We start from the raw sequence: 13,549 nt of genomic DNA, 5'->3' as shown, positions 1-13,549 counted from the left end.
TGACGTACACGAGGCCTTTAATGCGTCTTTATCGAAGCGATATAAAATGTAATTTCCACCTGGATTTACCGTATTTCGCATCGGACCTTCGGTAAGTATCACCTTTTCCAATTGAGTCCATCTTAGTTCTGCTTTAGCCACATTTTTGCTAACAATCCCACAACTGATCCAACGTCACTCAACACACACGTCAATAAAAAATACTTTTAATGTAATTTAAATGTAAATGACTCGTTTGAATTAGGCAGTAACTTAATTACTTTGACATGTTAATTAAAACAGCAAGAGATATTATAAATATAAATGTATTTATTTGTACAAGTAGTACAATTATTGTACAGTTTATTACCACAGATCATTGTTAGTAACATCACAATAATACACGTTTCCTAGAAAGTGTTGTTTCAACAGTTAAGGTTTATGTTTTAATTTTGGTTTAAACATATTTTATCTGATCAATAATCTGTTGTACAGATGATTTCAACAATGGACCTCGTCACTATCGATCTGAGCAGCTTCTCGTCCGAGTGGACTGATCCCAGCACGGAGTCGGACACAGTCCACTCCACGTTCCTTCCGTCTGCTCCTGATTTGGACTCTGCTGCTCAAGACGATCTGCTCTTGCTCAAACTCATTGAAGAGGTTGATGTCGAGCAGTTAGAGAAAGACTTGACCTCAGAGTTCAAGATGACGACGGCCCCTGAAACCCACCCCTTCCAATGTGGAGCCACGACGGTTCCATCGTTTGGACGAGTGCTGTCAGAGAACACACTAAGGCACTACCATCAAGTCCCAGCTGGGTTGACTTGGGTCAACAGTGGAGTCCCCCCAGGGTTCTGGGTTCAGCCGCGACCAGCTGTGGAAGTCATGAGCCCGCTCGTCTTTTTGTTAGTGTCACACATGTTCATATCCAACTCCACGTCTTAAATATCGTCTTGAAATTAACTTTCCTTTTCATTCTAGCAACAATCAGAACATCCAGAAGACCTCCAGCCGCGCTCCTTCTCCGCCTCAGGCCTGCTCTTCCACGTTAGTCCTCACGTTTGATTCATCTAAATGCACACTTAACTCATAACATAGATCTAATGGCAATGATATGATGTTCCACCAGATGCTGTGGAGCCAGACCGTACGTCAAGAGACCAGCGAACGCCTTCATGGTTTTCATGAGGGAGAACAGGCAGATGGTAAAAAACACCATGAAGCCGAAAGATAGTGCCGAGACCAACACCATCCTGGGGCACATGGTGAGTGTCTAGAACACAGCCAGATTTGAACAAGTCCGAAAAGCTCTTGTTTGACGACCTGTTTTCCCTGTTTCTACAGTGGCGGAAGTTGTCGTCCCCAGACAAGGATTTATACTATGGGATGGCAAAGGATGAGAGAAGAATCCACGCCGAGAAACACCCAGACTGGTCGGCGGGCAATAATTATGTAAATAACTTTATTTTCTCTCTTTCTCTTTTGGTAAGTGTTTTGTTAATCTTTTTGTTTCTCTGTGTGCAGGGAAGGAAACACAAGAGGGAGAGAAAGAAGAAGAATCTTATCATCTAAAGCCGCCGTTTTAACTGCTGTACATATGTTGAGTGTAAATAAATTATTTTTAATCAAAAAGTCTTTTTGAATGCAGCAGATGATGTTGTCTACATCAGGGCTCGACAACCTTTATTGTGTAAAGAGCCATTTACGGGTCGTGTCCCGCCAAAATAAAACTCTGTTTGACGGATAAACTGAATCCTAAAAAGCTAATAGTCCTATAAAGTATATTTTACAAAAACAGGAAAACTTATTAAACTTATTAAATTTGAAGGAACACTTGCAGGATATGAGAAATTGTCCCTTTCTCTTGTCCCTTGATTTTAAAAATGAAACGCAAGACAATCCGTTCTCTTTTCTAAAAAAAAAAAAAGTCCACCCTTTATTCCAAACATTTTTAATTTAGAAAAAACATAAGTATTTTCAAATATTTACAATGTACAAGTTGCCTTGTAAACAATACACAACATTTGCAAATATTATATTAAGAAATATACACTTTTATTTTCAAATATCATCCCTTAAAAATATTGTGGCCACATGAGCAAGAACATAAATTAATTACAATTTCAAGGGATTAATCTGCAGTATTTATTGGTATTTGGAATGATAATTTTAAAGAAGAAAACATGAGTAGGGGACACTTTGATTTCTCTTAACCTATCGTTCAGAATACTTTTCACCGTCTGTCGGTCCTCCCTGGAGATGTTTGTCTTGAGTTTCAGTAGAGCGGACACGCGTTTTTCACTGGAAAGAAATGGACACGATTCGATAAATGGCAGGTTATTCTAAAATGGCATCGATCTTTTGGTCTGGACTTTATACTCGTCCTGATAAAGTTTGTATTTTGGTACCTGAGGTGGGGATACGAGGAGGCCAGTGTGACGACTTGCATCTGTATGGCCGGAACATCCTGGAGGCTCAACACTCCCGCAATCATGTCCAGGTATTACTTCAGCCAGTTTTCTTTGGACCCCTGCACACACATGTTTTAATAAGCTTTTAATTATCTCTTTGAAAAGTTAAATTAAATGTTTTTTTTATATTGAAAAGTTGAATTTATTTTAATTGAAAAATCTTTTTCAATAATTAGTATATTTAAAGGTAAGTAAGTAAGTAAGTGTTATTTGTAAAGCGCTTTTCGAGGCTAGACCATGAATAGTTCTTAAAGTAAGAACCAGAAATTTCAAATTGATCTTGAAAGAAACTGGCAGCCATTGAGAAACTGACAGCCATTGAAGAGTTTTAAGGATTGGAGAAATGTGAGTTCTTCTACTAGAGTGGGTCAGAATTCTTACAAAAATGTATTGCATGAAACCAAACACACCCTGTTTCATTTTACAATATCGGTTTTCATGGCATCAATCATAATGTCATCAGCAAAGGGACAATGAAATCCCGCGAGATTCTGGCGATAACTGAGGACGAGAGGATACACTCAACATATAAAGGTCATTTATATTATAGTTCAATTGGTAGCCTTTTAAATAACTATAAATATAATGAATGTTTATGTTTTGTTTAGGCTACGATTAAAAATAAAATAGAAATCAGAAAATGTATTTTTGAATTATTGGAATTAAAATATCAAACTCTACAGTAAAAAAACAATTAATTAATTTTGAAAGTATTCAAAAAATTGTAACCACAAAATCAACCTTTCGATATATACACATTATTGAATTCAATTATTTAAAAGAAACAATTAAATGCTTAAACAACATCATTTCAATAAAAACAAGTTTAAGGTTAAATTCAACATATTCTAATGTCACTGAACTACGTCCATAGTTTCACCACAGTTTCTCACCTGATCACTGAACCAACGTTGTAAAGTGTCGGCGTCGCTCGTCACTCTGTCGAAGGCCTCCTGCTGCTGAGCCCGACTCCTCAGCTTCACGTCTCCCTTCAGCAGCCGTCTGACGTATTCCACCGTCACCTCCTGGTGCAGCTGTCCGATCAACTCCTGAAGACACGGACCATGAGTCTTAGCTTGTGAAAACTTTTTTTTTTTTAGCTCTTTTTTAATACCTGGTGAGAAGATTCAGGGGATGATCATCTTGTCGAACGTTGACGAGTGCAGCCAATCGTGGGTTCCAAGCTTTCTGTGGTTTGGCTGGAGCGACACAAGTGATGGATTTTTATTTTGATCACCTGTACGTCTGTTATTGACACTCACCTTGAGCGCCTGGTGGACCGGGCTCAGTAGGAACTGGTGCGCCGATTGTTTCATGTCGGCCAGGACGCTCATGCATCTCTCTCGGACGTCGTCCAGGATCATGGAGCTCTTCTTCAAAATAAAATCCCTGCAGACACATGACAGTTGAGTCACATGACCACCTCGCGGTCACACCCTGAAGTCGGAGGCTCCACCTGAATTGTTGAATCCATCCGAGGTTGGCTTTGATGAACGGTTTTCTGCTCCACTTGTTTTGCTTCATGACGTCCTCCTGGAAGTCCTTGAAACTAAAACATTAATTCATTTGAATCTTTTTTCTTTTGACGTGAGAGACGTTACCTGCACAGCGAGTCGCTCAGTTCAAGTTATACACTGGACCTTCTCTCTATCACCCACGACCATTCCCGCTGAGGTCAGCATTCCGTTGATGAGCTGAAGTGTGAAAATGAAGTCATGGTTTGAAACGTTACCGCTACTAGATTTAGCCAAAAGAATCCTTTTTTTTCAAATACCTGAATGATGTCATAGGACATGGTGAAGCTTCCGTCCTTCTTTGTCGGCTCGCTTTTCCACGATTCCCTCGCTTCCGCCAGGACTTGACTGATGAACGTCGTCATCTCTGCCTGATCAAACCAAAAAAACTTGATACGTTATCAATCACGAGTTATGATTAAATCCTACAATCTTAGGTGTATAAATAGAAAAGTGTTAAAGATCAACCGAGACATCTTATCTATAAAAACATTTGTTCCAAAGGTTGTTAAAGTCATAATACGTAAGTTTGAAAAAAAAAATGTTGGCTCCCCCTGTGTCAGAAAAATATAACTGCAATGCTGTCAAATCAGTCAACCATGCCTGTTCAAAATGACAACAATCGAACAGAAAATACATTTGAAAAAAAAAGGTTTTAAGAAAGAACTGTTTTTTAAATACTTTTTTAATTTGTAGGTATTTTAACTGTGTATTGTTTTGTTGTTTAAGCGCTTTGTGACCCTGGTTTATGGAATAGGGAAATTCCGATTTTTTAATTATTGGAATCAAAACATCAAACTCTATATGTAAAAAAAACAATTCATTAACTGTGAAAGTATTTTTAAAAATGTATTAAATAATTCAATAACTTTGTGTAGTTTTGTCTCTCAGGACAAACCTGATGATGAATGAATAATGAATGGAAATTACTTTTGTCTTGCCCATCAAAGTTGTCTTCAATGAAACGATTCACTAGTTACTAAATTAAGTCATATTGTAAGGGGTGGAGTCAATTTATACAACTTATATTTATAATAAACAAATGGTAAATTACATGTTTTTTCTTGTCTTGACCACATTTTTAAAAAACTAAATTCACTTTATATTATCAAATTTTACAACCTGAAACAAAATAACAATGCTTGGAAAATGTTTGTTTTTTTATCTTATTCTTCAATAATGTTTTACAAGCTTATATTACTGTGTAGTTAATGTGTAAATATACCTGTTGTTTGCTCAGGTACTGCTCCTGCAGCGACGCCACCATGTGGTCAGGCAGCAGACTTCCTAGACCTTCAAAGTTGATCTCTGGCGCCAAAAGAGGGTTCTTAAACAGTCTTATAGAATAAGAAGATTATATTGATAAATATAAAATCACTTTAATTTCCAGTTAAAAACAAAGAAGGAAGTTCAAGGTAGGAATAGCATTGGTGGGGAATTGGACGGGCAACTTACCCAGGATAATAGTCAGTGACCCATTGCAGCAGGAACTTGCAGTCCTCATCCCCCAGCCCGAACTCTGCAATCTCCTCCAAGCCTTTGCTCATTTACTGGTGGTACAGCTCGGCATAGAACTGACAGATGTCCATCTCCGGAGGGTAGCAGCTCTTGACCACCTTCACGACCGTCAGCAGGTCCTCCTTCATCTGCAGGCCCATGCTGTGGATCTTCGCCTGGAGGCAGTTCTGCTTCACCGGATTGCTGAGACCGACGGGTTCTCCATTCGCTCCTCCACCAGGCTGGTGAGCACTTGGTCGTGTTGTTGCCTCCATTTGCTCTGCCTCCAGGATGGCGCCGACCCGGCCATTTGATCCACCAGTTGGTCCTGCTCCTCCTGCAGCTGGACTGCTTTCACGGCGGACACTAACACGGCCGCTTCTTGTTCCCCCTTCAGAGACTCTTGGTCTATATGGTCTGGATCACGAGAGTCTCCAGGATTTTCTGGTCCAAAACAAGCTTGAGGACTTTTTTGTCTTCCTCTGATTGACCAAACAGAAGCTTCTCTTTGTCCACCAGCTGAAGAGCTGCCTCGTAAAAGTGAGATTGCTCCAGGTCTTGGTCAAAGGAGACGACTGGAAGAGAAACAAATAAGTGGTTAGATATTGAGCGTTCCTTCTGACCTTTGCTGACTGGCCATATTTTGGGGAACCTCCAACCTCCGGCTGGGCTTCCCTCTGGGATCGGTGGCACGTGTGACGCCGCTGACCTTGACCGGAGCCTCATTCAAGCCGTTTGCTCTGCAGGAAAACCATAATACAGCGTTTAAATGACAAAAGGGTTTTTTCCATTCATACATGATTTTTTCTTACACTTCTGAATATTTTAAGATGCTGAACAATCATTTTTAAGAACAAAAAAACCCATTATTTGCCATTTTTTAACCTCATCTAGAGCCTGATATTTAATTATTGGCACTAAACTGTCAAACATTATCAACTTCAACTTCTATCCTCAGCCAGATTTTATGTTAAAATACATTTACATTTACACAGAAATTCAAAACACATTGTTAACGCAAACATCCTACTCACCAGATTTGTTCGTTTTGAGAGGATTCTCTTCCAAGCAGCCTTTGGCTGATGTGAGCTCCTGGAAGTTACAGTCGGGGAAATAACTCTCTGGTCCTCTGAGCGTTGGAGGATTTCTGAGGCTACAGGCTCCTCCCACTTTCCTCCCACCCCTTGCGTGCACACACCCACGCACTCATCGTACTTTCACCTTCACTTTTGTCTCGTTGTTTGCACAAGCATGCTTCTAGTTTTCATGCGGCACCTTCATTCCAGGGCAGCAACATTTGGATGACTTTGCCAGGTGTTATTGTGAATAAAGGTCACAATTTAAATCCAAGTCAAAGTTTCAGGTCAAACAAAAATTCAATTAATTAATTTCATGCAAGGTCAATAAAAAAACTTTTTTTTCAAGATATCTTTGCATTTATTTTCCTTATTATTTTTGATTTATCTTCGTTTTAGCTTCATGTCATTTTATTACTTCATTTTCATTCAAATTTCGTTTTTTATATTGAGGGGCATTTTTATCCGTCTGAGACTCGGTTTAGATCCTCTACCCTCAAAGAAGTTAACCTTGACTTGACTTTTCACTTTGATTTAAAAAATAAATCAAAAGATCTTCATAGTCGTTTCTCCTTTCAACCTTTTAGAAAATGAAAATAAAACGAGACAAAACTGAAAAGATGTTCCACAGTGTAGTCGGTTTCAAAATAACTTTTAAAAAGTGAACAAATATGCAGTGGTGGAGGTTGTTCACCTTGACCCTGAGACAACACAAGGGATACCACAAACACATTTGTTTTAGGGCCTTCGGGGTCACCTTGACCCCCAGACAACACTAGTTCAAATTCCCGTTCTGGAGACTCTAATTATCTCCATGAACAAAATAAAAATCAAATCATAGCTTTTTATCCATTATATTGTAAATCTAAATAAACAAGGATCAAAAATGAATGATTTGAAAATTATACCTTCAGGGTAATATTATAATCATAGTTATTATATTCAAAAGTTAATACATCTAAAATGCACTTTTTATTTTTATTTGACCGAAAAAGAGAAAATATTGTGTATGAAAATATATATTTATTGACTAGTTTCAGTGCTGGAGAAGCTAATAATATGTAGCGGGTCCCAGCAGGGCCTTCGCTGACAGATATGATAATCCTGGAATTACAATGGACATGAACGACACCGGACCACAAGTGCTCATGAACCAAGTCTCTTGGATTATCTTTATTCACATATTTTCATTAAACTGCAATCGTGACTCTTCCTTTGTTCTTTTTCTTTTGCATTAGCAATGGTTTAAAAACCACTTTCAAAGTACATTTACATAAATGTCAATTTTACAATTTTCCTTTGAAAACAAACCATGTCTTTTAATCACTAATCATTTTCTTGTTATCAATCATTCCTTCACTTCCAACATACACCCTTCATTCTTTCATCAAGAATAATAATCGTACATTATGTACAGTAGATGCCATAAGTGAACACTTAATAAAACAAAATGAATCTCTTTTGCAGTTTAACTCGCCAAAACGGTATAACATATTTATTTCTGCGCGTGCTTTCAACCAGGGCGGCTCCTATAACTGGTCTGAACTTGCAGTCATGCTAGCATGCTACATATACTCCACACAATACTTTTCACACTTCATAGCACACAAATGCACAATTCAGACTCACACACCACACACACACGACTATTTTAACATATTAAATATTACCGCACAAAAGTCAAGGAGTCAAAAGAAAAATACACACAGAAGCATTTAACTACGGCCACGGACGCCATTTTAGTAATCGCCACGATCATGAACCGCAGCACTTTCTATGTTCACACACATAACTGTCATATCAAAAATCCTTATAAACAGTTTAAAGTAAGAGGAATTAAAGAAAGAGTTCTTAACCAACCTGGAATTACAATGGACATGAACGACACCGGACCACAAGTGCTCATGAACCAAGTCTCTTGGGTTTCACTTGTGCGAAGTATTGCCATGAATACCGTCGCCCGCAAGTGCTGCCACCTTGTGTCCGTTTTCTGCATGGCATTGCACATTTATCTTTATTACACCCTCTTAGTGGGACTAAACAACAAACCAAAAAGTGACAGAAAACATTATATAATAATATCTAAACAAAACACTTTTGTGAGTATCACAAATACATTTAAAATCTCACCAAGGATGAAAACTAGATTTGTTAAAATGAATGATGAATATATTTAAATATAATCTTTATGTCAACAATTTAAATAATAAATATCTATATCAATTTAAAAGAGCCAATACTATGATAAAAAGTGGGTTTGTATCCAGACATTTATACTCAACAGTGTCAAAGGTCGAGCCTGGGAGCAGGAAGTTGATGCAGATTTGACAGACAGTCATTGTTGAGAGAGAGAGGCAGGCGATGAGAATCACTGCGTGAGGAAGGTAACGTTAGCCGACAACAACTTGTTAAATATATCATTTGGATTTTGATTTGGGTGGAACTCCTGTATAACTCCTAGATGGATATCAGAAAGTCCGCAGCAGGGATAAAGCAATGAGGAATGAGAGGTAAGTGAAGTCCTAGCTAGCTAGACAACATAAGTGTGTCTTAAGTTAATGCTAAGTTAGCTTTAACGTCATTCCTTCTATCAATATGTGAATAAAGATAATCCAAGAGACTTGGTTCATGAGCACTTGTGGTCCGGTGTCGTTCATGTCCATTGTAAGTAAGTAAGTAAGTAAGTAAGTAAGTAATTCTTATTTGTATAGCGCTTTTCCAGACCAGGGTCACAAAGCGCTTAAACAATCAAAACAATATTCAATAAAGTATATATTTTAAAGATCAAGATAAAACTGATAACACAACAGGAGTTCCAGAAAATCAAGGAAAAGCCTGAACAAATAAAAACGTCTTAAGATGTTTATTAAAGGAGTCAGTAGACTCCATCAAGCACCAAGAGAGAGGAAGATTGTTCCAAAGCTTAGGAGCAACAGCCTGAAAAGATTTCTCTCCTCTGGTTCTGAACCTTGTGCGAGGAACCATAAGTAGATTCTGATCCACAGACCTCAGAGCCCGAGCTGGGGTGTAAGGCTGGATCAGATCAGTGATGTAAGGAGGAGCCAGACCATGAATAGTTCTGAAAGTAAGAACCAGAATTTTAAAGTTTATCCTAAAAGAAACTGGAAGCCAGTGAAGAGTTTTAAGGATCGGAGAAATGTGAGTTCTTCTACTTGAGCGGGTTAGAATTCTCGCTGCAGAGTTCTGAATCAACTGCAGGCGAGACAGCTCCTTCTTGTTAAGACATGGAAACAAACTGTTACAATAGTCCAGACGAGAAGAAACAAACGCATGGATTACAAGCTCCAGATCATGTTCCGACAACATTTTCCTAAGTTTAGAGATTTTTATCAGTTGAAGGAAACAGTTTCTGGTTCCAGGATTATCATATCTGTCAGCGAAGGCCCTGCTGGGACCCGCTACATATTATTAGCTCCTCCAGCACTGAAACTAGTAAATAAAAATATATTTTCAAACCCCATATTTTCTCTTTTTCGGTCAAATAAAAAAAAAGAAGAAAAAGTGCATTTTATGTATGATGTATTCATATATTTAATTTAACTTTTCAAAGAGATAATTAAAAGCTTATTGAAACATGTGTGTGCAGGGTTCCAAAGAAAACTGGCTGAAGGAATACCTGGACATGATTGCGGGAGTGTTGAGCCTCCAGGATGTTCCGGCCATACAGATGCAAGTCGTCACACTGGCCTCCTCGTATCCCGACCTCAGGTACCAAAATACAAACTTTATCAGGACGAGTATAAAGTGCAGACCAAAAGATCGATGTCATGCTAGAATAACCTGCCATTTATCGAATCGTGTCCATTTCTTTCCAGTGAAAAACGCGTGTCCGCTCTACTGAAACTCAAGACAAACATCTCCAGGGAGGACCGACAGACGGTGAAAAGTATTCTGAACGATACGTTAAGAGAAATCAAAGTGTCCCCTACTCATGTTTTCTTCTTTAAAATTATCATTCCAAATTCCAATAAATACTGCAGATTAATCCCTTGAAATTTTAATTAATTTTTGTTCTTGCTCATGAGGCCACAATATTTTTTTTTTTAGGAGAGAGAACGGGTTGTCTTGCATTTCATTTTTAAAATCAAGAGAAAGGGAAAATGTCCCATATCCTGCCCGTGTGCCTTCAAATTGAAGTTTTATTAGTTTCCTTGGTCTAAAAATCAAGTTCAAGTCTGTCTTTTGGAATATCTTACTGCTCAAAGCACAGTCTTATTAAAAAGGGAAAATACATAAGGTTTAAAATATTGCTTCTGGCGCCGCCAAGTGTCCCTAAAGTGTAGCTGCCGGCCACAACATACTATGCATTTGTTTACAAAACAAGATAAATTCTCTTGTTGAGTCAGTTTAAAAGATTATCATTAAGAAAAACAGGAGTTCTAATGTCATGTGCCGAGGTGTCAAATGAATGTTGTTATTGACGCACCGTTCTAGAACAATACCTGGATGTCATCAGTGTAAGATGTACTGCCTTCTCAGCCAACTTGTTTCCTTGTTTTTATTTACTATGAATGATGGCTGAACCGAGACGAGTTGGCGAAGACTTCAGAAGCAGAAGTTACTGTAAACACGTCCGCTGAGAATCACCGCTGCAGGGAAAAGGAGGAGAGGAAAAGCCCTCTGAAGGACAGGGAATGGCCCCACATTCCAGTCATGGTCCATAAAAATAGTTTCCTATTTATTTTATTAATTTATCTTAAAATATGACAGTCCTGGATTAAGAGTTAGCCACTTAGCATTTAGCTTGCTAGCTCTTTATACGGGACCTCTGTTGAACTTTTAGTGTATATTTAAACTCATAAACGAGGGAAACGTCTACTTCTTTGTAACAAGATGGCCCCAGATTTCTCTTTTAATTTCTGCATAAAGAGTATAAAGAGTTAAACTTTCAGACACATGCTACATGTTTAAAACAGACCATTTATTAGTTCATAATTTTCTTTCCTGTTTTTGTAAAATATACTTTATAGGACTATTAGCTGTTTAGCATTCAGTTTATCCGTCAAACAGAGTTTTATTTTGGCGGGACACGTCCCGTAAATGGCTCTATAAACAATAAAGGTTCTCGAGCCCTGATGTAGACAACATCATCTGCTGCATTCAAAAAGACTTTTTGATTAAAAATAATTTATTTACACTCAACATATGTACAGCAGTTAAAACAGCGGCTTTAGATGATAAGATTCTTCTTCTTTCTCTCCCTCTTGTGTTTCCTTCCCTGCACACAGAGAAACAAAAAGATTAATAAAACACTTACCAAAAGAGAAAGAGAGAAAATAAAGTGATTTACATAATTGTTGCCCGCCGACCAGTCTGGGTGTTTCTCGGCGTGCATTCTTCTCTCATCCTTTGCCATCCCATAGTAAAAATCCTTGTCTGGAGACGACAACTTCCGCCACTGTAGAAACAGGGAAAACAGGTCGTCAAACAAGAGCTTTTCGGACTTGTTCAAATCTGGCTGTGTTCTAGACACTCACCATGTGCCCCAGGATGGTGTTGGTCTCGGCACTATCTTTCGGCTTCATGGTGTTTTTTACCATCTGCCTGTTCTCCCTCATGAACACCATGAAGGCGTTCGCTGGTCTCTTGACGTACGGTCTGGCCCCACAGCATCTGGTGGAACATCATATCATTGCCATTAGATCTATGTTATGAGTTAAGTGTGCATTTAGATGAATCAAACGTGAGGACTAACGTGGAAGAGCAGGCCTGAGGCGGAGAAGGAGCGCGGCTGGAGGTCGACCTGATGTTCTGATTGTTGCTAGAATGAAAAGGAAAGTTAATTTCAAGACGATATTTAAGACGTGGAGTTGGATATGAACATGTGTGACACTTACAAAAAGACGAGCGGGCTCATGACTTCCACAGCTGGTGGCGGCTGAACCCAGAACCCTGGGGGGACTCCACTGTTGACCCAAGTCAACCCAGCTGGGACTTGATGGTAGTGCCTTAGTGTGTTCTCTGACAGCACTCGTCCAAACGATGGAACCGTCGTGGCTCCACATTGGAAGGGTTTGGTTTCAGGGGCCGTCGTCATCTTGAACTCTGAGGTCAAGTCCTTCTCCAACTGCTCGACATCAACCTCTTCAATGAGTTTGAGCAAGAGCAGATCGTCGTGAGCAGCAGAGTCCAAATCAGGAGCAGACGGAAGGTCCCCGATCATGGACAGGAACGTGGAGTGGACTGTGTCCGACTCCATGCTTGGATCAGTCCAATCAAAGAAAGCTGCTCAGATCGATAGTGACGAGGTCCATCGTTGAAATCATCTGTACAAAAAAAGTCATTTATAATTCTTTAAGAAATATAATTAAATTATAATTAAAACATAAACCTTAACTGTTGAAACAACACTTTCTAGGCAACATGTATTATGTATTATGGATTATTGTGATGTTACTAACATTGATCTGTGGTAATAAACTGTACAATAATTTTCCTACTTGTACAAATAAATACATTTATATTTATAATATTTCTTGCTGTTTTAATTAACATGTCAAAGTAATTAAGTTACTGCCTAATTCAAACGAGTCATTTACATTTAAATTACGTTAAAAGTAGTTTTTATTGACATGTGTGTTGAGTGACGTTGGATCAGTTGTGGGATTGTTAGCAAAAATGTGGCTAAAGCAGAACTATGATGGACTCAATTGGAAAAGGTGATACTTACCGAAGGTCCGATGCGAAATACGGTAAATCCAGGTGGAAATTACATTTTATATTGCTTCGATAAAGACGCATTAAAGGCCTCGTGTACGTCATCATTGACGCAGGTTCAGGTGTCAGCCAATCAGAAGCGAGCGTTCGTCCACTTGCAGGTGTCATCGCCGTCATGTTTTCGTACATCGGTGAGGACTCGATGTTCCGTGAGTGACCGTTTTTTGTTGTTTATTTGTTTCATTTCTTAAAAGATTTGTTTGTTACCTTCTCTTCGAAGTTTTTGATTCAAGTTTGTACTTGTCACGCGGCTAACACTAAAACTAGCCGT

The sequence above is a fragment of the Callionymus lyra genome, chromosome 9 (genome assembly GCF_982586985.1).
Source record: "Callionymus lyra chromosome 9, fCalLyr1.hap1.1, whole genome shotgun sequence".
NCBI lineage: Eukaryota > Metazoa > Chordata > Actinopteri > Syngnathiformes > Callionymidae > Callionymus > Callionymus lyra.
This window is presented reverse-complemented; position numbering follows the sequence as displayed.